Raw genomic sequence first — 27,049 nt, forward strand, 5'->3', positions numbered from 1 at the left:
TTATTTCTAACGTTCAATGCAATGTTAAGTGCTATGTAAATAGTTGTTATATTGTCTGTTCAGGAAATAATGACAACAAAATTGTTTTATACGTGTTTAGTGCAGAAAACTTCTGTGCATGTTCCCTCCACATTTTCTATCTGTGGCTGGCTGAATATTGGGATGCAGAGCTCACAGATATGGAGGGCTGATTGGAGTATGAATACCTTATTCTCAAGTGCACAGAGAATGCTCCAGAAAAAACCAAATGTTAGATCATAAAACAAATCTTACTAGATTTAAAAGGATAGCAATAACTGTATACCAAATGATATGGCATCCAATTTTATGACCTCTATATATTAACTCCCACAATTAAGAGGAAATGTGATACTTGTCTTCCTGGGTTATATTGGTTCACTGAATTATAGCACGTACACCGTTCTTTCCCCACATTATGATCATTGTCATGGATCTCTCACTTTGTGATTTTACTTTCCTTGATTTCAAGAAAAAATATATATGTATGTATATAATGTCTACATATGAAATGAATACAGCAACATTTTTAAAAATTATTTTAAAGCTAAAAAACATTTTAAAAGGATAGAAATAATATGAAGTGTAACTCTCCAATCACAGTGGAATGCAGTTATAAATCCATAGCAGAGAAATACTAAGGAAGCTCACAAATAAGTGTAAATTAAACAGCACACCTATAAATAAACAATGAGGCAAAGCAGAGATCTAAAGAAATTTAAAATTCTTTGAGATGAAGGGAAATGGAGTGATAGCATGACAAAATGTAAGGGATGCAGCTAAAACAATTCTTAAAGGGAAAATTCTAGCTGTAAATGCTTATATTTAAGGGGAAAGTGCAGGCAGGCATTGTGGAGCAGCATGAAGCTACCAGTAGGGATGTTCACATCCCACATCAGAGCACCTAGGTTGAAGTCCCACCTCTGCTTCTGATCCAGCTTCCTACTAATATACATCTTGGGAGCCAGCAGATGATGGCTCAAGTACTTGTCTCCCTGCCACCCATGTGGAAGACCTTGTTAACTCTGGATTTAAGTTGGCCCAGCCCTGGATGTTGTGGGTATTTAAGGAATTAACCAGCAGATTTAAGTTTCTCTCTCTCTCTCTGCTTTTCAAATGAATAAAAATTAAATAAATAAGCTTGCAGCTATAAGATGAGTAAGTGTTAGAGACCCAGTATTCAGCATGGTGACTATGTCAACAATGTGTTCTTGAAAGCTGCTAACAGAATAGATCTCAAATGTCCTTACACACACACGAGCATGTAAGTGCATGCAGTCGTGGATATGTTTATTAGCTTGGTGTGGTAATCATTTCAAATGTATATGTATTAAAATATCTCATTGTTACTCAAGAGTTCATACAATTTTTGGTCAATCATACCTCAATAAAGTTGCAAAAACAAAATTGAATGCAGCAACATATAAATGAATCATGCACCATAATTAAGTGGGGTTTATTCTAGGAGTAGTAGGTTTATTTAACACCCCAAATTCAATTTATTGTAATGCATCATATAATAAAATAAAACAAAACTCATAGGATCAACTCAATACATGCAAAAAAAGCATTTGACAAAAATCAAACAGCATTTCTCAACTCAACAAACAGAAGACAAATCTCTCAACCTGATATGGAGCATCTACAAGAAACTCACTGCTGACATTATACTAAACAGGGACAGGCCAGGATGCTCATTAAGATCAAGAGTAAGATGAGGATGTCCATACCACTTTTTTTTTTTAAGATTTATTTTATTTATTTGAAAGACAGAGTTACAGAGAGAGGTAGAGACAGAGAGAGAGAGACCTTCCATCTGATGGTTCACTCCCCAGATGGCCTCAACGGCGGAGCTGTGCTAATCCGAAGCCAGGAGCCAGGAGCTTCTTCTGGGTCTCCCACATGGGTGCAAGGGGCCCAAGGACTTGGGCCATCTTCTACTGCTTTCCCAGGCCATAGCAGACAGCTGGATCAGAAGAGGAACAGCCGGGACTAGAACCAGCGCTCATATTGGGTGCCATCATTCAGGCCAGGGATTAACCTGCTGTGCCACAGTGCCAGCCCCTACTCTCACCACTTCTGTTCCACACTGTGTTTAAGATCCTAGCTTGGGCAGACACGTGACAAAATACCTTGCTATAACAGAGGGTATGTGAAGAGCTTGTGGAGTCAGAGATACATTAATCTCATGTGCCCTGGCAACTCTTTGGACTTCCTTTTTTTTAAGATTTATTTATTTATTTGAAAGTCAGAGTTACACAGAGAGAGGAGAGGCAGAGAGAGAGAGAAAGAGAGAGAGAGAGAGAGAGAGAGAATCTTCCATCTGATGGTTCATTCCCCAATTGGCCGCAACAGCTGGAGCTGTGCTGATCCGAAGCCAGGAGCCAGGAGCTTCTTCTGGGTCTCCCAAGCAGGTGCAAGGGCCCAAGTGCTTGGGCGATCCTCTACTGCTTTCCCAGGCCATAGCAGAGAGCTGGATCGGAAGAGGAGCAGCCAGGACTCGAACCGGTGCCCAGATGGGATGCTGGCACTTCATGCCAGGGTGTTAACCCACTGCACCACAGCGCCAGTCCCCTCTTTGGACTTTCTTAAAAGTCAAGTTCATGGATATTTCACATTTCATGTGAAGAAACAAAGCTTAAGCTGTATCCATGTAATGAACCAAAACTTCTACTCAGGCTTTGAGATCTTCTTTGTGACTAATTGAGGCTATGATAAGATATTGGGAGGATTTTAAATTACTTGAACTTGAACTTGAAAAGAATGGACTTGGGAGAATACTCAAGCCGAAGCATTGCGTTTAAGACTTCAATTTATCTTTAGTTTTTAAGGAAATTTACTCCTCTGGGGAGCCTAAGTGGAGGGGGTTTATAATTAAATTGGGGTACTTTTATCATGGGGTTTGTTTATTATATTATCTTTATTCATGCTGTGATGAGTGTCTGAATGTTGTCATTGATTTTAATCCCATTGCAGAATCTTTGATAAGTTGTAATAGGCACATTTGTAGGCCCTAATATGTATGCTGGGGTACTATGTAATCTGACTCAGGTAAGGTTAGTACTACATCCTACCTTGGCATCATCTGAATCAGTCATATGCACTTGAAGGTCCTTTGAAGCAAGATGTACTCTTCCCACAATGCTCCCAGAAGGATGCACAAGCAGAAAAAGTTGATTTTTGAGTGGGTGGGGTAGCAAAGGTGAGACCAGGTTGCCTTCTTATATCGCAGGCTTCTTCCAGTGTTAAAACCAAGCTAATGGGTTGACAACAAAATGCTAGGGGTTTTCAATATTGAGGAATTTGCATGAAAATCATGGTGTTCAGCACAATCACTGACAGACCTTGTTAAAATCCAGTTTCCTAACAGTCACTCCCAGAGTGTCTGATGCAGGAGATCTGGGAGGAGCCTGATGTTTTGCAATTCCCACGATTTTCCTGGGTGAAGCTGTGCTGTTGGTTTGGGAATCACATTTTGCAAATAATCTGCACAAGAGGACTTTTTGCTTTCTGTCCCTCCTCCCACTTTTGCCCAGGGACAAGGAGTGACTTCTGTGAATTAAGAAACAAAGCCAAGCTTTGTCAGATTCCTTGGTCCAGTTGTCAGTTGGCTCTCAACTAAGGAAGAAATCAAAGGACCCCCAAATCCTTATGTTCAAGAAATTCTAGATTGAGTTGGAGAGTGCAGCAGATACCACTCTATTGAATGCCCTTGAAATTTCTTCACACAATTTCTTCTGTGAATGGGACCACAAGCTAACAAAGATCTAGAACAATATTATTTTCTGAACCATTTTAAGTGGTTTGACTAGCATGTCAGGGAAGTAAATTTTAAAGCAGAGAGTAAGTTAAATGACAGAAGTTACTGATATGATGACAGAATTTTTAAGAAAAATTCACTTTTTAGCAGGTGCTGCTTCAGTTGTTCATTTTATGTAGACTTTCTGAAAATTTATCTCTTAGAGACTTTGTGGAAGTGTGTCTGTCACGTGGAATAATGAATCGTTACATAATGGAGTCATGTTCTTTTCTTGATTTTTCAGCTTCAGTGTTGTTAAAGAGTATAATGTACAAAAAACACACTTTTCCCTGCTCCTAGGCAGCATACAAGAAATGAAATTACAGTGGACAAGGACTACTGGCACCCTATTTCTCCTGCCACATTTCTTCCCCTCCTTAGCCCCAGCTCCTGGGACCCTTTGAGCCCCAGGCCCACTGTGCCATTCTCACCTCTGCCTCAGCTATTGGGGTCCTACTACCTGAAGCTATCTTCCCTCCTCCTCCTTTTTTTTTTTTTTTTAAAGATTTATTTATTTATTTATTTGAGAGGCAGAGTTACAGAGAGAGAGAGACAGAGAGAAAGAAGTCTTCCATTAGCTGGTTCAATCCCCATTTGGCCACAACAGCCAGAGCTGGGTGGATCTGAAGCCAGGAGCCAGGAACTTCTTCCGGATCTCCCACCTAGATCAGGGGCCCAAGGACTTGAGCCATCTTCTACTGATTTCCGAGACCATAAGCAGAGAGCTGGATCAGAAGAGGAGGAACTGGGACACGAACTGGTGCCAGTATAGGATGATGGCACCACAGGCAGATGCTTAACCCTCTACACCACAGTGCCACCCCCTCCCTTAAAACCCACCTCCAGGGTCACCTTCTCCAGAAAGACTCCTGACCCTCCTGGGGTGGGTTAGATGTTCCTTGTCCATGTTCCTGCAGGACCCTGACAATGCAATTGTCTTTATCTACACCATAATGTGTTGTGCTGCCTGCTACAGTGTGTATCTTTAGTTTGTTTGTTTGTTTTGTTGACAGGCAGAGTGGACGGTGAGAGAGAGAGATAGAGAGAAAGGTCTTCCTTTATTGTTGGTTCACTCTCCAATGGCCCGCTGAGGCTGGCGCACTGTGGCCGGTGCACTGCGCTGATCTGAAGCCAGGAGCCAGGTACTTCTCCTGGTTCTCCTTAATTTATTTGAAAGGCAGATAAAAGAGACAGGCCGAAAAAGATCCCCCACTGCTGCCTCACTCCCTAATGCTTGCAGCTCCAACCAATCTAGAAGCAAAGGTTGCTTCTCTTTGTAGACTGTCCTTATATCCCAACACCTTCCCAGCTTCAGGTAATACCATCCTTCTGATCAATACCAATGTAGGTTCAATGTAAATAACCTGTGTCTTCTTTCACCACATTTTCATTATAAAGTACTCTGGTGTTTCACATCCTGTATACAGTCTTCAGCTGGTACTGAGCCTTGCTCCTGGTGGCTGAGGGGACTGGCCCCAGGACTAGACCTTTCTGGCTAGCATCTGTTAGGACTCAATAAATCCTTCTATTTCAAAGATCTCTTGATCTCAGGAATTTTGATTTAATGATTTTCTCCCATAAGGGGATTAATAATTGCATGTGTAGGACCATGGGATTGTTCTCTGAGTGAGTTAACCCAGGCAATGAATTTAGAACAGGGCCTAGATGTGGTGGGGTGAGGGGTGTGAGGAAGACAGCAGCATTGCTGTTAAGCCTCTGCTTGAGATGCCACCATCCCATACCAGAATACTGGTTCGAGTTCCAGCTGCTCCATTTCCAAACCAGCTTCCTGCTAATGTGCCTGAGAAGACATCAGAAGATGGCCCAAGTACTTGGTCCTCTGCTCCCCATGTGGGAGACCAGGATGCAGTTCCTGGCACTTAGCTTTAGCCTGGCCTAGACCTGGTTGTTGTGGTCATTTGGGGAGTAAACCAGTGGATGGAAGATCCCTCTCTTTGTCTCTCTCTCTCTTGTTCTCCCTCTCTCTTTCTCTCTCTCTGTCATGTGGCCTTTCAAATAAATAAATAAATCTTAAAAAAAAAAAAGATACAGGGCATGGCACTAGCAAGGACTCAGTCCTCATTAGCTGTGATTGCTGTTAAAGCTGAGATCCATGTATGCAATGTATCTGCTCTTCTTCCCAGTTTCAGGTACCATACTTGTCTCATCCGAGTCACTGACAATAACTAAGATGAGGTTAACAATTAAAGTTTAATCATCTCAGAGATGACTAGATTGAAACACTAACTAGAGCCAACATTGGGTTTCCATGTTATAAATCTCAGAAAGATTGAAGTTTTATGAGCAAAAGTAGTCGGTTGGAGGAAATAAAAGACAGCAAAGATCTGGCAATTCAAGTGTTTTAGATTTCTGATAAATAAGGATTTTATTATAGATAGGTTACTTTTGATTTAACAGTTGTTTAGAGAGTGAGTTGACTGTTCTGATAATGAAAATCCTTAAAATTAGGTGAAATTTATCTGTTTAAAGCATAAAATGTCTCAGAAGACCTCAAGGAACCAGAAATTCTTGCGTATCTCAAGAATGTTACTTTGATTGCATTTTCTGTTTGTCTTTTAAAGAAACAAGTCCTCAACATATGGAGAGATTTTGTGTACATTGAAATTTGTTTTTTTCTGTAGATTTGTATCATTCACTTAAAGGAGAATTTCTCTGAGTACAGATGAACACTGCTCCTATTAACAATGGAAAAATACAGAAAACAAAGAAGATAATCACTTGCAATCCTATTTCCTAAAAATAATCACCCCAACATTTTGTTCCCTTTCAATCTTTTTTATTGGAATGCATTTTCCATTAAAACTAGAAAATTTAATAAATATCTTCCAAAATATTTGCTCTGCAAATGAATTGGAATTATCTCTACTTCAAGCACAGATGCACGGAAATTCGAATGAACAGATCCTACCAATGTTACACATTATAAAATTCCAATAATTACCCAATATTCACATTAGCTATATTCTCTAAATCAAGGATATGATCTGCTGACCTTGAATTCATTTCACACAGCTTGCTTTCTAAAATTTCATCTCCATTACATGTACCTTCCTAATTTATGCTTAAAGTGGTAAAATAAGCATTTTAGAAATCTCCAATAAGTGATAAGCATGCAATCCAGTTAGTGAGGACCTCTACCTCTCTTTTTGACAGTTTCACTATATCATTCCAGGATGGGGAGAGAGCAAGAATCGCCTAAAGCAGAATGAGGTGGGCAAAAGGTGAATATGTCCAGGTGGGGGTGGGGTGGGAGTGACTATACCTGACAGGGACCCTTGGTCCTCTCTAAAATATTTTATTGACTACAGAATCCATATATTGTAAGTATTTTTTAAAGTCACACAATCCAAGTAAATATATCCCCAACATAGTTAATGTCAAAAATACTTGTGCCAGATCAAGATATCTTTCCTTAAGTGGGAAAAGAGCCCAGATTGGAGGAGGGCAGTACATGGAGGCTGACACAGGTCTTTGGCAACTCTAGAGGAGTCAGAAGATACTGCTTCTGGGACACATGAATGGCAAAAAGGAACTTTGGCTGGCAAAGGCATGGACGGCCTGAAAAGGACAAGGGACAGTGATGACAGGGTACACCCAGGCAGGGGCCAGGGTGGGGAGAGTGTGGGCTCCATCCTTCTCTGTAGCTCTGCCTCCCCATTCACTCTGCTTCACCATCTGGAAGTTCCTGCTCTCTCTGCTCAAGGGCCCTCCTTTTCTGTGCCTTATTGAACCCTGTCCTTACACGCACCAGCTTGGCTCCACCTGCCTCTCCCATCTGAGGTTTTCCATTCTTTGGTGCTCTCTTTTATTCCCCCTTAAAACTCATTTTCTGCCCTCTGTAGCCTAAACTTATATTCATATATATTAAATATACATTCATATATTTGTGACAAAAGTCTAATCAGCTTTAGGTTTCTTGTTCTTAAATAGAATTAAGCTGAATGTTTACTGTAAAGAACAAATGTGAGAAAAATGGAAGCAGGTACCTCTTAGTTGTGTGTCTCCTAAGCATGACTGTAGATATGGGCTGAGGTCTCACTATACCAGAGAGAACAGTTCTCTCAGGAACAGCTGCTCTTCTGAGTGTATCTTTTGAGTTTTGTGACCCATATCATGCAGCCAAGTCCCCTCTGCAGGACCTTCAGTCTGTGTCCTGGGTCTGGTTTTATTCCTGTAGCTTTGAATGAAGCTTATACAAATAATATCAGGTTCTGTCTGAGGTAAAAGTCAATTGTTCCTATTTTCCACTGGTATCCATAGCTGAAAACTAAAGTTTCATTCAGAAGAAAGTAACAAGATGTTTAAAGAAGCTTAATATGGCAGTTCTCTGAGTTCTAGAAAATATGTAAAGGAAATCACAAACTCTTATGTAGGTATATGTATTAGTCAGCATTTTGATACTATAACAAATACCTAAGAGAAGGTATTTGTGGTGAAATAGGTTTACTTTGGCTCATGGTTTTGGAGGTTCACAGTTCAAGAACAATGGACCCCAATGATTTGGCAATTTGGTGAGTGGGGGAGATGGTGATGGCAGAGTGTGTGTGGAGCAGTGATCACTTGAAGAACCAAGAGGCAGAGGGACAGGGAGTGGCTGCCTTATCTATGCCACCAGGATTCAGTCTGTAGGGGCTCCATCCCAACAACCTAATCCAATCTAATCACTTTATGACGGCCTCAGCTTCAGCATAACTGGGTTAAGTTTTTGCCCTTAATTCATTAACCATTAACATAAGACATTGAGAATCAAGCCATAAACATATGGATCTTTGGAAGGTACCCAAACTAACATCCAAACTATAACGTTGTACTTTATGCTTATGCTACAAATGTATTCTTGTTTCTTTTATGATCTCGTGTTGTGTTTTGAGCACAGGAAGAGCATATTATCTCTGGAAGATGCAGATTGCTCTGTGGTTGGATAGACTGGTGTGAAAAGGAAGAGGGGAGGGCTAGTAGAAGCAACAGAGGCAGAAAAAGCTGATGGCCCATCAAGGTTCTACAGCTGAGGACAGCCAGTGTCTGAAAGGGAACAAGCAGGTGTGGCACTCAAGAGAACACTGGCCTTGGGGAACCACAGGGCCTCACTGTGAGGGAGTGGGGAACACACTGGGATAGGATCTGGGCTCTGGTTGTGTAACTTGGAGGAAGATCAAAGCAAGTAGAGGCTCAACATGGTTTGGAAGTTATTGTCTGGAAATGCAAACAATCCCAATATCAGGCACCTAACTAAATCTGTAGATTTATAGATGAGGGCAGACTTCAGTCCTAAGTAGGAATAAAGCTGTAATTGGTAAAGAAGTTGTAGCTACTCATTTTAACCAACAGAAGAAGCTATTTGGTGTTTGGTGGATTTCACACTGACCTTGATTTTGTTTCATTTTATATGGACTCAGAGATATCTTGTTTGAACATTCAGTAGTGCTGCTTATGGCTTATTTGTTAGCATTAGATCAGCTCCTAGGCATGAAGAGTGGAATTTTTTCTTCTTTTGCCTCATTCTGGTTGGCATCTTCTAAGAGCTTATTGGCGTATCAAGGACCCACACAGCATAGAGTCCACTCATCTTGTGGGTTTCTTAAGGACAAATACTCCTAAGCTGAGGACAGAGCTCCCACTCTGATTCCTGCTTCCCTTCTGTCTCAATAACATTATCATCAATTATTAGAAGTATGAGTTGTTATGGTAACGGGAGATAGATGAACAGAATGGCATTTGTGTTATGTGTTCCTCTGGAGCTGTTCCTTAGACAGCAAATCACCTCTTCCTATGATGCTGTGTGCACCACCCAGCCAGTAAAGTCTCCCAACATCCCCAAGCTGAATGGTGTCTTCACACTAGGGCCCACAGGCCCCCTTCAGGCAGACACCAGTATAACTGGGGGAGGGACATCTGCCATCCTAGAAAATGCTGGTTAATGAAACTTGGAGAGTAAATTGAAGACAAGATCTCAAAGAAATAATAACTGACTTCACCTTTCTAACAAAATCTGGCCTGTATGAAGGATAGTAGTGGGAACAAACATTAAAGGGGGGGTGCTGAGGGAAGTTTCTAGAGCAATCACTCAGTTCTTTTGTCAACACACAGTGACTAACAGAAAATAACTCTATTCTAGCAACTCTTTATAACTGGGCAGTTCAGAAATCAGGGACTGTGTTGTTTGTTACTATGACCTCTCTTTTATTAGTAGTGAGAACTTAGACACGTACATTATGTAAATCATCTGATATTTTGATCTGTAAAATGAAGATAAATACTTCTTATAAATGTCATGAATTTATTGACAAAATGATGAAAGCTGTTTTTGTTGCTAGGATTCTCGCTCTTGTGGTTGGGGTTAAAGATTTAGAAGTAAAGCAATTCCTTCCCCCTCAAGTTCATGTACTAATCTCTGGACCCTGTGAATCAGAGAAAGGGTATTGATGTGACTAAGTTAAACATCTCAAGGTGAGATCATCCTGGATTATCTGAGTGGGTCCTAAAGCTGGTAACAGTAACCCACAGGAAGATTAGAAAGAAGAGAACACAGAGAAAAAGGTGTGAGGACAGAGGTGGGAATTGACATGATCAGTCTACAAGCCAAGTGACAAGTCAGCTTGTCCCTACTGCAGTGAAATACCTGGGACAACAACCTTTTATAGTTATTTATACATTTTCACTTATTTGAAAGGTGGAGAGAGACATAGACAGAGAGGGATCTTCCTTCCATTGGTGCACTCCCCAAATACCTGTAACAGCCAGGCCAAATCCAGGAGCTGGGAACTCAGTCTAGGTCCCTCATGTGGGTGTTAGGGACTCAGCTATTAGAGCTATCACCCTTGTCTCCCAGACATACATTAACAAGAAAGTAGAATCCATAATGGAGCCAGAACTTGAACCCAGACACTCCAATATGGCATGTGGGTGTCCCAAGCAGCATTTTAACTGCTACACTAAATGCTCACCCCACAAGGCAATTAAATTTATAAAGAAAAAAAAAAAGATGTATTTAGCTCACAGTTTGGAAGATGCAAGCCCAAGATTAGGTGGCTCTGTTTGGGCATCTGGTGAGGACAGCATAGCAGAATGTGTGGAAGAAGGATCACCTGGCAAGTCAGGAAGTGGATACCAGTGTAACATCCATCCTCAGGCCTTTATAACAATCCTGTCCCGAGAACAACTTTCTGGGCACATCCCAGTGCCTAAGGACTCCCATTAGGCCCCACTGCCTGAATGTTCCACTCCCTCCCAGCAGTGACACCCCGGGGCCCAATCCTTTAAAACATGTGCCTTTGGGGGACATTTATTATCCGAACGCATATCCAAACTGTGGTACCGAAGAATGTTAAGGATTGTCATGACCACTGGGAGCCAGAAGAGGGGCATGGAATCAGTTCTTTCTAGAGCCTCTGGAACCTGGCAACCGGCTGATACCTGGATGGAACGTTGTGTCTCGGAGACTAGGGGCTATCAGGAAATGTGGGACCAGTGGCTCCATGTGGCCAGACTGCAAAGACACGTCCACACCAACAGTTTAAGTTTTTGTTGGTATTCTTTTATTTTTTAAGATTTATTTATTTATTTGAAAGGCAGAGTTACAGAGAGGCAGAGCAACAGTGAGAGAGAGGTGAGGAGAGAGGGGTCTTCCATCTACTGGTTCTCTCCCCAAATGGCCAAAACAAAGCCAGGAGCCAGGAGCTTCTTCTGGGCCTCCCGTGCTGGTACAGGGACCTGAAGGACTTTGGCCATCTTCCACTGTTTTCCCGGGCCACAGCAGAGAGCGGGACTGGAAGAGGAGCAACCGGAACTAGAACCTGGCACCCATATGGGATGCTAGTGCCCTAGGCGGAGGATTAACTTAGTGCACCAGGGCGCTGACTCCTTTCACTCATTCTTGAGCAGCTGGATCTTTGCTGCTGGCCACCGTGAGAACGCCTGGAGGGTCTGTTGCCTGAGTCCTGAAAATACCTTTTTAATTAAAAGAAAATATCAGCAGGTGATTTAACAACAGCTTTTCATATGAAGACTAACAATGAATTTTTGCTTTATTTACCTCAAAGGCAGTTTAAATCTTTACACAAGCCAGAGGGTATGAAGAAAAGAGTCAGAGAATTAAATACCATAGCATTTTATGAGATAGCTAACAGCACAGATATGTTGCTTAAAAATGTAAATTATAGAATTCCAAATAGTTATGGAGCCCAGAGGTATAACTTTAATGAAGTCATTTTCCCTGCCCTTTAACTAACAGAAACCAGCTACCGATAATGCGAATTACTTGTGATGAGTCTTGTGAATAATGCTATTTGCATAAGAATTTCAGAAGTCCACTGAAAGGAGCTGACTCTGAATGACAGACCCAGCTAAGGAGAAAGTAAGCAATCATCAATGCAAACAACTGCAAACCGGTTTCATTATCAGGAAACCTCCACCTGGCTGATGCCCTGTCTTTCCCTGATAGACCAGCATCCAGGGAAAGGGCCTGAAAATCTGCCTAATGATCAACTGACTGGATCCAGTGTGTTTTTTAACCTCCACTCACAACTATCTGTTCCCTTTAAAAACTCGTTTGCTGGCTTGTTGAGGAGACAGAGCACATTTTAGATACAGGGTTCACCCTTTCCCCAGTACTGCCAACTTCCTGAAATAAACTCTTTCCTCTTACCAACTCTGTTCTCTGGTGAATTGAGTGTCCTGCGGTGAACTACAGGGCCCTGAGTATTTTTTCCATCTGGTGAGGACAGAAGGAGAGTGCCAATTAATATCCCAGAGAAAACAGCAGAATTCCCCTACTAGTCTACAGCTGTTTTCAAACCTCATTATTAGGGAAAAAAAAGTCCTTTTGTAAACTTACCTGAAAATTTTCATGCTGCTTGTTAAAAAACATTTTTTCTTGCCTTTTCAAGACTGTGAAACTCAGTTTAATGAGCAAGAATAAGCACAGGAGCATCAAGTTATATATGAGCAACGAATAAAGTAGATTTTCATCCATGAAATGCAAACTGAGTTTTGGCTCTGTGTTAGTTACTCCAGAACCTTTCTGAGGGTCAGGGCTCCAGGAGCAGCTTTGCTGAGTGGTTCTGGCTCAGGGGCTCTTCTGCTATCTCAGTCAAGCTCTCAGGGGTGCTGGGGTGAGCTCAGGGCTCCGCGGGGGCTGAAGCACGTGCAGCTAAGCTTGTTCACAGGGCTGTGGGTAGCCTTAACCTTTTTCATCTCACGAACCTTCCTGCAGGGCTGCTCACATAGTGGCAGCAGGTCTCACCCAGAGCAAGAGTAACAGGGGTATGGAGGGATAGACACCAAAGACAGAGGCCACAGAATTTTATGAGCTAATCTCCTAATAAAGTAGGCAGGCATACAGGTTAAAATTGTTAGATTTGTGAACTGGAAGACCACGCCTTTGCCACGCCCCTGCGTGACCTCATGCCCCTACCTGATGCCTTTGCCACACCCCTGTGTGGCCTCATTCCTATACCTGGCCACACTTGGGTGCCCACCAGCCAATAAGGTTAATCAACCACTCCCCTTTGGAAGTGGGTTAGAAGCCGGGACACGGCTGATCCGAAGGCAGGAGCCAGGTGCTTCTCCTGGTCTCCCATGCAGGTGCAGGGCCCAAGGACTTGGGCCATCCTCCACTGCACTCTCAAGCCATAGCAGAGAGCTGGCCTGGAAGAGGGGCAAACGGGACAGAATCCAGCACCCAATTGGGAATAGAACCTGGGGTGCCGGCACCGCAGGCGGAGGATTAGCCTATTGAGCCACGGCGCCGGCCAGGACACAACATAAGCAAAGGGAGGCCCATGTGAGTTCCTCTGTGAACCCAGGAGGGGGACACCAGAAGAAACAAAGCCTACCGCAGTGTGAGCTTGGGCTTGTGGGCTCCAGAACTATGAGAAAATAAATTTCTACTGTTTGAGACTCCCAGTGCGTAGTATTTTGTTATGGCAGTCCTAGCAAACTAGTGTTCAACGTTATACTAGCAAACATGATTGATATAAAGCAAAAATGGCTGCTGTTGAGGTGGCTAACCTACCACCTTTCTAGTGTCACAGAATCCTTATCTTGTGTGAAGTAGCAGGTAACTGAGATGCAGGAAGCCAGAGACCACTTTCCTCTGGAGCATCTCTCTCTGATGTGTTCTCTAAAGCGCTTTGTTATTGACCTACCTCCCACTTGATGGTTCCTTGCACTCACGGTAGCCGAATACCCTCGCCAAGCTCAGAAGCTCAGAAGCTCAGAAGTGGCTTTACCGTGCAAGAACTAAGGTTCCAGATCTAAAGATACCTAGGAACAAGTGTACATTTTAAATAGATTTATTTGAAAGGCAGAGTGACAGAGAGAGATGGGGAGACAGAGAGAAAGAGATCTACCTGCTGCTTCACTCCCAATTGTCTGCAATGGCTGAGATTGGGTCAGACCAAAGCCAGGAGCCAGGAACTCTATTCAGGTCCCTCACACGGGTGGCAGGTGTCCAAGTACTTGGAGGATCTCTTTCTCTATCTATCTCTTCATCTCACTTTCAAATAAATAAATATTTAGAAAACCCTAAAAGTTCTGATTGTTTTAAAAATCTCCTGTGGGGTAGAAATGCTGACTGTACTGAGATCTAATTCTACACAACTCTACCTCATTCTGTTTCTTAGTAGCAGCAACAGTCAGCTGATGATTTGGGAACACAGAAAGGTTTCTTAAGGGGTTCTGGTAAGAGTTCCATTTCTTCTGCATGCAACACATGGAATGTATGCTTCAAGAAAGGTGCATCCATATCTTGATGACACTTACTTATTTTAATAGCTGTCACACAGTTGGATAACCGCACTTGCTTTTTTCTTTTTCTGGAGGAAAAACTTTCAACCGTATGATGACTATTAGAAGACTTCAGGACTACAGAGGGAAATTTGACTGGTGGGCTCCCCAGAACCTCTGAGAGTAGCATCCACAGTCACCACTTTAGGCCTCCTCTCTCCACCTGCACTGTGGGTGGAGATTTCTTGTTGCTACTCACTATTACGCTACCCTGAGCTTCAGTAGCTTTTCCTGTGTATGTCCTTCTGTTGCTGCAAGATTCAAAACATTTCTGTTGTGTGCAAAATGTCCTGCCCCAAACTGGCAACCACAAGAAGTGGAATGACCGCTTGGTAAAAAAGTAAACCTCCTGGCAAAGGAAAGAAATATCTGTCACACTATATTGGATTCACGAAAAGCTCTTTTTAAAATTTTTTTAAAATTTTTTGCCAGGCAGAGTTAGACAGTGAGAGAGAGAGACAGAGAGAAAGGTCTTCCTTCTGTTGGTTCACTCCCAAAATGGCCGCTACGGCCGGCGCTGCGCTGATCTGAAGCCAGGGGCCGGGTACTTCCTCCTGGTCTCCCATGCAGGTGCAGGGACCCAAACACTTGGGCCATCCTCCACTGCCTTCCCGGCCACAGCAGAGAGCTGGACTGGAAGAGGAACAACTGGGACTAGAACCTGGTGCCCATATGGGATGCTGGTGCCGCAGGCAGAGGATTAACCAAGTGACCACGGCACCGGCCTGAAAAGCTCTTGAATGCATTAGATTGTGCTCTGATTTCCTCATCTTGTTGAGGGCCAAGGGCAGCTCTATGACCAGAAAGGCATGGGACTGGCAAAAAAAATCCCTATGCTTCTGATCAATAATCATCAATTAGTCAATCAATTAATTGGCATATTTGTAGATATTTTTGAGCACTTACTACATTTTGGGCACTGTAGGGGAAGGAAACAAACAGGATATGTAAGTTTGTCTTCAATTGAGAAAATCTAATTGGAAAAATAAAAAATCTAATCTCACTGATTAATAGTAGGTCTATGTTAGTACAGAAGGCGTTGCTTTAATTTCTAGTTCTAGATCTGCTGAAGTTGTACACATTTCAATTGTAACCTCTAAATATACAATTTCTATAGAAGTTTGGATTAATTTCTGATCTGAATTATCAAGAACTGTGACTTCCCGGGAGTTGAATTCAGGTCTTAGGTAGCTGGAATTGAGCTAATCAACACCTTATCAATGCCAAGATCACCATTGTGCCCTGTGGCTGAATTGTCTTACATGGGACACAGCATCCCTTGAAACCCACAGGCATAAGGGGGGTAGAAATGAGAGTGGAGATCTGAGTGGTGAGAGGAAGGACATTAATCTGGAATGACATTTTGTTTTGTTGAGGGAATGTATTGATATTTTTGTGATCCATTCCTGTGATGATTAGTTTTGACCCATGAGTACAATCTTATGTTAAAAACATGGGACCTTATCAAATTATATTCACTCTCACAAGCATCCTGGTTTGGGTGAAAATGAAGAAGAAAGCCTAGCTTGTTTAGTATATACACACTTGACCTCACATTCAAGCGTTAGGTTACAATGAAAGCAAATCTCAGGCCAGATTCTGACACACAGTGACCTACAAGCAAGCAGGCATCAAACTAGCTACAACCTTTCCTGTGTACTTGGTAAGGTCTCAGCTTTCTCTTCAGCCAAATCTTGAAAGTGTATTCAAGACTGATGCTCCAGAGATTAAGTGCCAAACTTGAGATAACTAGGAGATAGAACCAGTTAATAGCTTCCTTGGGCAGGTGACTGGGACATAGACTCTATAGAATCCAAGCTATGATTCTGAAGTATTTGAGACAAGGGCCACTTAATGTTATACTCTGCTCATATAAGGGGAGGTGTCTGTGCTGTATTTCCAGACTATCCACAACTCCTAAATACCACTAGTCTCAACCATGAAAGATCATTCCTAGTATCCATTACCTTTGTTAATAATATCACTGCAAAAGAAAGTTGACTGCAACACCATGGATGTTTCACAATACCAACTGCTGGCAACATGTCTACTTTGTATGTCAACAGGATCTTGGTGACTTGTCAAACAGGTCTGAAGCGCTAAGGCGGAGGCCAGATTGTGATAGCTGGCAGAGTGAGTGGTAGAGGAGTGAATGGAGATGGAGACTACTGAGTTCATTTATGCTACCACTTCAGTTTGTGGGAGATGCTGCCTGAAGATTTCAACTTTGCTGGCCTTCAGTTATTAACTGTGAAAGACTGTGAAATCTTTCTCTGTTGGGTTATTTTGAGTCTAAGCGGGGGGATAAGTCATGCCCATGTACGTCAACATAGTGTGAGATAGAAGTGTTTGTGTGTGTGTGTGTTGGGGTGATATTTTACTGTCTCCTCATTGTGTTTCCATTCCTCTGATGCCCTGAATAGCTTGGTCTTCAATTGGCCTTCAAGAATTCCATTATGGACATCTTTGTGTTCTTACCAAATTCTTATCTGGGATTCTCTCTTCCTCCCTCATGGTGTTCCTCATGTATTTATCTAACATTATCTCTAGCCCAATTTACCTTGAGTTTAAATAAACATAACCTACTGCCTACTGGATTTCCTACAGATACCTCAGCGATTAAAATAATTACTTTGTTCTAGCATGTTATATGTTATGATTTATTGAATCTTCCTAACAATGCTATGATGTAGATACTGTCATCTATATTTAACACACGAGGAAACTGAGTTATGGAGAGGTTAAGCAATTATCCTTAAAGTGCATGACTGATAAATGAAGCAGCTAGGCTGAGATCCCAGGCTGTCTGCTTCCCAGTCTGTGCTCTCAGATTGTGAGCTATGCTGCCTTTCAGTGTTCCCCAACCCAGACGCACCGGCTTTCCCCAAATCAGTTCTTCTTCTACTCATCATTTGGGTTGATGGTGCTACCCCATCTTCTCTGGAATCTTGTTAGGGTTGCCCATATCTCCATATAAAAGAATGCTGCTCAACAGGGCATTTATCTGTGAGTCAGAAGCCTGTGGAACCAAGGGGATATGCCCTTGATGCTGCGCTTCTGCTTAGATCCCACAGTGTACACCTGGGACCTTGGAAATCACCCACAGGATCCAGCTAGGTCCTATGTTTGTTCAGCTCTCTTCCCCAAGTTTGTCCTTTCAAGGTCAAATCACATTATTGATATTTTCACTTTTAGCTTTGAAGCATCTGTGAAGCTGTGGGCAGACCTTGGACACTAACTCTGGGATCCATCCCATGCAAAGCTCTATCTTCATGGTGTATGGTGGAGTTTGGGAGTGATGACCGTGATGAGCCACATGTCTCCACTCCTGCACCCACTCATCTATACTCTGCTTTGTGGTGCTTCTAACCACATTTGTGCTTTACCAGCTGGACCCTATGAAGCTTTACCTAAAGAAGATATTACAGAAAGACAGTGAGGATGGAGGAGGACTGTAACAGTAGCTTAAATGACTCCATTTTGCTTAACAGAAGCTAATTGCTAACTTTGCAACTGATCAGATTTATATTTAATAAATGTAATGACACTTGTTGAGAATTCCAGAAACTGGCCTAGAAAAAGTCAGCTGAAGTTGCAAAGTGATCTGGCTCTGGTCAGTGTGACCAGAGGAGTAGATTTGTGACTGCAGGTGAAAATGAACACTGTGAGTCCTACCAGCCCCAGATCACCTGGCCAGAGCCTGGCTTGCAGCAAGCAGGCCCTATGCTGTGTCTCCCTCGTTCCTTCCTACATACCTCCCATTACAGTTTTCTTCAAAATTTCCTCTGCTAACTTGGCAAGTGGAGATGGTCTTATGACAGGAAGTTCCACCATCTCCTCAGATTGTTGGCTTCTTGAATAAACCTGATTTCCTTGATCTTGAGTATTGGCTTTTGAGCAGTGAGCAGCCTCAACCTTGTTTCTGATAACACAATGAAGGACTCGTTCTGTCATTTGTTGTTAGTTTTTTCTCTTTTTGTTTCTATGTAGTGTCAGTTGAATCCAGTTTCCCAGTATTCACAGAATCAGCTTCCTTGGAAATAGTAGCACACACCAGCCACATTCCCTTCCTCAGAGGTCTGAGTTTCAGCTCCACAGTGTTTTTGAAAGATATATTTATTTATCTGAAAGGCAAAGTGATGGGGGGAGGGGAGAGAGAAAGAGAGAGAGAGAGAATGAATGAGAATCTTCCATCCATTGGTTCACTTCCCAAATGGCCACAACAGCAAGGACTACACCAAGCTGGAGTCAGAAGCCTGGAACGTCATCTGGGTCTTCCATATCGGCTGCTTTCCCAGACCCATTAGAAGGAAGCTAGCACAGAAGTGGAGCAGTCAAGACTCAAACCGTTGCTCTGATATGGGATGCTGGTGTCACAAGCAGTGGCTTAACCTGCCACACCACACCATCAGCCCTTCCACGGTGTTCTTTCCACAAACTTCTAAGTGAAAGCAAGTCTAATGGTCCTAGGGGTGGTAGCTGCATCCTTCAGTGGCTGTAAGATGGCTTCACCAAAATACATCAGTTTTCTATTTTTTGTTTTAATTTCTGGTAACAACTTTATCCTTATCAGTTATTCACAGTAAATTCTCTCTGTAAAAATCACTGATTTGGTTTCTCTCCTGTAACTGACAAAAACTGATAAACTGATAAAAAGAGTATGTCTAGGAAACAGATCCTCAAATATGAGATTGCAGATTGGTGTGGCCATGTCACTGGACTTGAGCACAATGCTGGGCTCCTCATCAATGAGATACAGTGATTCACAGCATGTATACAGTGGTCTCCTGTTTAATCAAGTCAAGAGCACCTTATTAAAAAAAGGCAGCCATTAAAAAATCCAAAAACCAAAAAAAAAAAAATTCTTACTTCTTATAGCCACAGGGCAGATATCAGGACTTTTTTTAAATGCATTTTTTGAGTTTACAGAATCATAGCATAAAATCCTAAGAAATGAAACTAATAATGAGTTCAGCAAAGTTACAGAAAATCAATACACAAAAGCAATTGTGTTTCTATACAATATCAATGAGCAAATCAAACTTGAAATTATAAAAATAATCCCATTTACTTTTACAATAGAATAAAAAAGAAAGGACACTTAAGAATAAATTTAGGGGCCAGCGCTGCAGCACAGTGGGTTAATCCTCCGCCTGTGGTGCTGGCATCCCTTAAGGGCACCAGTTCTAGTCCCAGCTGCTCCTCTCCCGATCCAGCTCTCTGCTATGGCCTGGGAAAGCAGTAGAAGACGGCCCAAGTCCTTGGACCCCTGCACTCATGTGGGAGACAGGAAAAACTCCTGGCTCCCAGCTTCGGATTGGTGCAGCTCTGGCCATTGTGGCCATTTGGGGAGTGAACCGGCGGAAGGAAGACCTTTCTCTCTGTCTCTCCCTCTCACTGTCTGTAACTCTACCTCTTAAATAAATAAATAAATGATACAATCTTTAAAACAAGAATAAATTTAACAAAATAAATTCAAAACATATTCTAAAATGATAAAATATTGAAAGAAATTCATATAGATCTAAATAAACATAAACATCCTATAATCATAGGTTGGAAAACTTAATATTGGTAAGATGTCTGTACTGGGTTGAATAATGTGCCATACAATTCACATCCATGAAGAACTTGTGAATGTGACTTATTTTGGAAATAGGGTTTTTACAGATGTAATCAGGTTAGGTAGTGCCCTCAGTCCAATCTCTAAGGGCCTTAGGAGAAGAGAGGAATTTGGATACAGACTCATGATGATGCCATGTGGTAAAGAAGGCAGAGCCTGGGGTGAAGCAGCTGTAAGCCCAGGAACCCCAAGAACAGCCAGCAACCACCAAAACTAGGAGAGACAAAGAAGGATTCTTCCCAAGAGCCTTCAGAAAGACCATGGTCCTGTGGAATTCTGTCTTCTATACCTGGAAGACAATTAACTATGGTTTAAGATACTCAGGTTGTGATACTTTGTTATGGCAGCCCTGGGCAATTAACGTGATGGCAACAATCCCCAAATTTATCTACAGATTCAACAAGATCTCAATCAAAATCGCAGTTAGGGGCTGGCACCCTGGCTCACTTGGTTAATCCTCCACCTGTGGCGCCGGCATCCCATATGGACACCAGGTTCTAGTCCTGGTTGCTCCTCTTCCAGTCCATCTCTGTGCTGTGGCCCGGGAAGGCAGTGGAGGATAGCCCAAGTGCTTGGGCCCCTGTACCTGCATGGGAGACCAGGAGGAAGCACCTGGCTCCTGGCTTTGGATCAGCATAGCTCCGACTGTAGTGGCCATTTGGGGAGTGAACCAACAGAAGGAAGACCTTTCTCTCTGTCTCTCTTCTCACTGCCTAACTCTATCTGTCAAATAAAAAAAATCTCAGTTAGGTTGTTTTGCATATATTAATAAACTGATCCTAAAATTCACATGTAAATTTGGGGGACGTGGAATACTCTAAAACACTTTTATAAAAGGAGAACAAAGTTGGAGGACTCATACTTCCTGCACTTCCCAATTTCAAAAGTTGCAAGGCTATAATAATCAACAGTTGGGTAGTGGTTTAAGAATAGATCAATGGAGCAGAATGGGAGTCCATAAATAAAATCTTCTATTTATGGTCAGTTGATTTCTAACATGTGTGGCAGGACAATTTGGGGGCAAGAATAGACTTCAACAAAAGGTGCTGAGAAAAAGATCTCTGTGAGTGAGATCCCAGTGGAAAGAACAGGTCTTCAAAGAGGGAGGTGCTTTTCTCTGAAGGGAGGAGAGAACCTCCACTTTGACTATGACCTTGTCTAAACAAGATAAGAGTCGGAGAACTCAAGGGGCTTCCATAGCCTTGGAAACTCATGACTGGTGCATAGGGAGATTACTGATGCCATAAACAGGAGTGTCAATTTGTAAAGTCAACAACAGGAGTCACTGTGCACTTACTCCTCATGTAGGATCTCTGTCCTTAATGTGCTGTACACTGAGGCTTAATGCTATAACGAGTACTCAAACAGTATATTTCACTTTGTGTTTCTATGGGGGTGCAAACTGTTGAAATCTTTACTTAATGTACACTAAACTGATCTTCTGTTAAAAAAAAAAAAAAAGAAAAGAAACTATCAATTCCCAACTTGACTCTCACTGGGATTAAACATGACAATAGGTCTGATCTGATTTCATCATCATTTAAAAAAAAATCATCTATTATTTTTCACTTTATGTTTCTGTGTGGGAACAAACTGTTGAAATCCTTACTTAAGGTATACTAAGCTGATCTTCTGTATACTAAGATAATCGAAAATGAATCTTGATGTGAATGGAAGGGGAGAGGGAGTGGGAAAGGGGAGGGTGGTGGGTGGGAGGGACGGTATGGGGGGGAAAGCCATTGTAACCCATGAGACGTACTTTGGAAATTTATATTCATTAAATAAAAGATAAAAAAAAATAAAATAAAATAAAAAAAAAAAAAACAAAAAAAACAAAAGGTGCTGAGACAGCTTGATGTTCACATCCAAAATAATAAAGTTGGCCCCCTACCTAGTACCATATACAAAAACTAACTCAAAATACAGAGATGATTCACTTATCCTGATTAAAGTTAGGATTATAAACAATTCAGAAGAAAACGTGAAAATCTTCATGAGCATTGATTAGGCAATGATTAATTAGATATGGTTACCAAAAAGTACAAAGAACAAAGGGAAAAAAACTGGGCATAATTAACAATGTAAAAGTTTTATATTTCCAAGGGCAGCATTACAAAAGTAAACTGAGCTGACAACTCAGGGACTACAGAAAAATTTTAAAAACATTTAATATGATAAAAGGCTTGTTTCTAGAATATATGAAAAAATTGTTAGAAAATAAGAAGACCAAAGTGCAGTTTAAAAATGAGCAAAGGATCTGAACAGATAGTTCTCTGAGGAAGAAACACAAATGACTAATAAGCGCTTGAAATGATAGTCAGCATTAGCAACTATCAAATGTCCACCGATAGATTCATAGACAAATAAAATATCCATACAATAGAATGTTGTTCTATCCTGGTAATGCTACATTATGGATATGCCAAGAAAACATGCTTAAGTTAAAGAAATCAGTCAAAATAGGCACATTTATATAGAGAGAAAGTAGGCTAGTTAGGGGTAGGGAGTAGATGGGGGAACTGATAGTTAAGGAGTGTGGGGTCTCTTTTTAGGATGAAACTATTACAAAATTGATTGTGATGATAACTGTTCAAGCATGGCATTATAGGGGATGATAGTAGTTAAACTGCTTCTTGTAACATCAGCATCCCATATCAGAGTACAGGTTTGAATCCCAGCCCCTCTACTTCCAATCCAGCTCTCTACTAATGCACTTGGGAAGGCAGCAGTTGGTGACCCAAGTGCTTGGGCCCCTATCTTCTATGTGAGAGACCAGGATGGAGTTCTTGACTCGTAACTTTGGCTTGTGCAGCTCTGTCTGTTGCAGTTATTTGGGGAATGAATGGAATATCTCTTTCTCTGCCTTTGTCTCTCCATCTCTGTCCCTCTCTCTGTCACTCTGCATTTCAAATAAGTAAATGAATCTTTAAAAAATATGTTAATAGTGTAAAGGTCACTAAATTATACTCCTTAAATGGCTGCATTGACTTTTATGTGAATTATAATATCAGTAAGCTTTCAAAAAGTAGAGAATCACAGTACCATCAAGTCTTTCATCTGAAAATTAAGGCACTGATGGTGAGAAACAGCAGAATGAAGAGGTCAGGTCGCACTCAGATGAAGCCAAGCATCTCACACCCCTGTGTCACTCCCTGCCACTGGCAGCAGGCTGCTCTCACATCTGAAGACACAGTGCTTCAGAACTCTGAGATAATACGATGTGAGGCAGCTGCATTGGAAGAGGTTGTCTATCTTACCCACCCCTTGCTTTGCTAGCTGTAGTCCCATAACAAGGCGGTAATAACTTATAAATCAATGGAATTATAAAATTTGTATTGGCATAACCTGGAAAATATTATGGAAATGTATTTTAAGGGTTTTAGAGCAAGTGAGGCAGCTTATATGTTGGGAAAAGCTGAAAATATTGATATATTTACAGTTAATTCTAGATTTAATATGCTAATTTGAGCAGCAATTTACTTTGTTAATTGGTTAGAGCCTAAACTCAGTGGTGGCCTATATTTAAGGAGGTTGACAACTAGAACCTCCTTGGAATAATGTATTATAGAGGAAGGAATGCCTCAGTGTGGGGAATTAGCTACAGTGTGTGTGCACCACATCCCTCCCATCTGCAGAGCATCTCACCAGAGTTGTTAAAGGCACTCAAGTTTAAAAAAAAAAAACATCAGTGACTGGAGCACCAGCAATTTAGCAAAGCTCCATGGTGCTGTCCTCTCCTGGCTAGGTCTGGTGGTGGGAGATCCCACCGCTGTGCTGGGTTTTTAGATTTGAATAGGATGTAAGGATTCCAGGATAGCAGAGGTCAGGTGGCAGCTGCTAAGAGGCAGAGACAAAGTGGGTGCATTTAAAAGTGAAGTGCATTAGAGACAAAGCCTAATGAGTATTGTTAACCTACAGCAATCTTTTCTAGTTTTAAATTCATCAGTGTCCCCAGGAACCAAATACATGAGCAAACTATTAAAATGTTATTTGATTTACTTAATAGGAAAAACCCCAGGTCTGGTGGCCACAGACCTGACTCATGTCAGGTTTCCAGTCCCGAGCCAGTTCAAAGCCTAGAACCCCTTAATTGGAGGGGAGATGGAAAAATCTTGAGAGGGGCTCTAGAGCACTCTCCAACTGTGCAGGATTTGTACTTTAGCCCTTGCTGGGCACCTGAGAAACAGCAATATCCAAACTCCCACAGTTTCCCAGAGCTCCCAAGCAAATCACCACCAACAGGTGCTTAGAACAGCAGGATTGTATTCTCTTCCAGTTCCGAAGGTCAGAAATCTCACGTCAAGATGTCAGATCTTGAGGCTGTTTAGGGCCATCCTTCCTTGCCTCTTCCAGCTTCTAATGCTTCCTGATTCTTGGCTGTGGCCCCACTATTCCAATCTCTGCCACCATCTCCATGTGGTATTCTCCCCTGTATCTGTGTAGCTTCATGTAAGGACTCCAGTCATTGGGTTCAGGGACCCCTAATCCAGTGTGATACCATCTTCTCTATATCTGCAAAGATCCTATTTCCAATAAAGTCACTTTCTGTAGAATAGGGAACGACTTGTGCATATTAGGAAGACACCATTCAACTGCTACACAGGGTTTTTTTCTTTTAAGATTTATTTATTTTATTTTAAAGGCAGAGTTACAGACACACACACACACACACACACACACAGATCTTTTATCTGCTGGTTTATTCCCCAAATGGCCACAATAGCCAGAGCTGTGTATTTTTTTCCATGCCTGTGATGTACAGGTGTGTGAACACAAATGCATCTAAATAGTCACATCTGTTACATCTTTTCCTCTGTTTTGCTTTATTATTTTACATGAGTTTTGCTAGAGTTTACAGTTTTAGTCTTTAACTTGTAGGGATTTTCATATGGCAGATACTGTGATGAGGGGTGGAGGACACAGTCCAGGTGGGGATAGTGTGACTGTCTCCCAATATGGAATTGCACATCTTCTCATTTTGCCGATAGATGGTCTGATGTCTGAGATGGCTACTAGGTCACTAATGGACCAGGAGTGTATCAAGAGTGGCTGTGCTGGACAAGGGGCTGATTCCCATCCTGGGCAGGACAGAATAGGCTGGTGCAAGATTGCATCACACTATTCAGAATGGAGTGCAATTTTATTAATTGTATATTTCTGGTTTTCCATTCTATGTTTTCAGACTTCAGTTGGCTATGGATAAACCATGGAACATGAAACCAAGGATAAGAGGGACTACTGTAGTTGGGGAGAGGGAGTGATGGCTGGAGTTGCTGAGCTGCAATGCCAGCCTTCCCTCTCTTCTCTGTACACTCTGTCTTTGAGGGGCCATGGTTGTGGCCTATGGTTGTGGTCCCTGTCCATTGGCACATTGGAGGGAAGATTTAGAGGAGAAGGAAGTCTTTCTCCTGCCTCTGCTCCCTGTTCTATGAGCCTTGCCCTGGAAGGCTCTCCACTGCTAACAGACTCCATGGCACAATCTGGTTTTCAATTTTCCGGGCCCTGCAGCACCCTCTGAGTAACCCATCCGGTCGAGCAGAACCCCTTGTTGGGAGCTCTGGGTGCTTGTGGCCATCTCCAAGCTTCTGAGTTTCAGGAACTGCCCTTCCTCCCTATTCTCATGACTCTCAGAACACAGCTATCATCTCTCTGATAGCAATAGCCTAACCTTCTCTTTGTGCCTTTACAGTTATCTTGTTAACACCTTTCTTCTTGGTTAGCAATTCTTCATTAAATTCTTCCGTTAAGATAATTGGTGGCTGGCACCGCAGCTCACTAGCCTAATCCTCCGCCTGCAGAGCTGGCACCCCAGGTTCTAGTCCCAGTTGGGGTGCCGGATTCTGTCCCAGATTATCAGTGTGTTCTGAGAATGCTAAGACGACAAAACAGGCTGCATTCTGTCTAGGGTCTATAGGTAGATGGTTATTACTTTGATTAGGACCTGGAGTTCCCGTGAAGGATTTCAGAATGGACTCACATGCTAGGGATTATCTATAGAGGCAACCATTCAATCCGGAATCTTGTGATTGGGGTCTTTGAGACTGGCCTGATCCATGCACCACTTCCTTAATTTAATGAGTCAATCTTTAATAAGGGAATTGAAATAATCATCAAGTCCTCAAGACAAAGGAATTGCAGGCTAAGGGAAGAGAGACTAGGGCTTGATAAAGGCATTAGGGGTGGGACCCAGTTTCACATGGAACACTCACCTGTTGAAAGCATTTCCAGCTCCCTGAAGTGGCGCCATCCTGTGACCTTTCTCTCTGTTCTCTCACCAGGTATGAGAGCTGCTCGGCCTCTTGCTTTGTTCTGTGCCCATGCTGCCCCTGGACGCCCTTCCTGTCCAGCCCACAGGGCTCACTTCTTTGCTCGTTTTGCTCATGGCAAACCTCTGTGTTGCACTGTCCATCTTGTGACTGGTGTCAGTCTCTGTGGCCACAGTGTGAAATGTTCCATGAAAGGACTGCTGTTCACTTACTCAGCAGCCTTCCCCTCCACAGTGCTAAGAAAGAGCCTGTGACAGGGCAGGGGTAGATAAATGTTGCTTGCTTGAATGAATAAATGGGCATGAATGAACCGGGTAATGTTGGTGTGCCTGATTTTGTATTTCCAAATCTGCTCTTATCCAAGGAGGACTTAGATTTTCCTGTGCAGAGAATGCGTGTAGGGTCCATGTGATTTTCCTTGGGCAATTGTAACAAAGTACTGCAGATGAAGAGGCTTAAATAGCAGGAAACTCTTTTCTCACATTTCTGGAGGCTGAAAGGCTGAGGTCAAGGTGACAGCAAGATTGGGTCCCTCTA

General features: G+C 42.3%; 2 long non-coding RNA genes across 2 annotated transcripts in view; one reads left to right on the plus strand and one right to left on the minus strand.

Annotated features, from left to right (window-relative positions):
* The window catches only part of LOC149123811 (uncharacterized), a 175,763-nt gene that overhangs the window by 98,539 nt on the left and 50,175 nt on the right, over window positions 1-27,049 (plus strand). The window lies entirely within an intron of this gene.
* Window positions 11,374-13,279, minus strand: LOC149123812 (uncharacterized). Its single transcript, XR_016215152.1, has 3 exons — window positions 12,672-13,279; window positions 12,483-12,548; window positions 11,374-11,785 (listed from the first exon to the last, which is right to left on the minus strand). It is a non-coding gene; the product is annotated as an uncharacterized LOC149123812 (long non-coding RNA).

The sequence above is a fragment of the Oryctolagus cuniculus genome, chromosome 10 (assembly GCF_051225735.1).
Source record: "Oryctolagus cuniculus isolate XC-2025 breed Fujian yellow rabbit chromosome 10, ASM5122573v1, whole genome shotgun sequence".
In the NCBI taxonomy this organism is placed as follows: Eukaryota; Metazoa; Chordata; class Mammalia; order Lagomorpha; family Leporidae; genus Oryctolagus; species Oryctolagus cuniculus.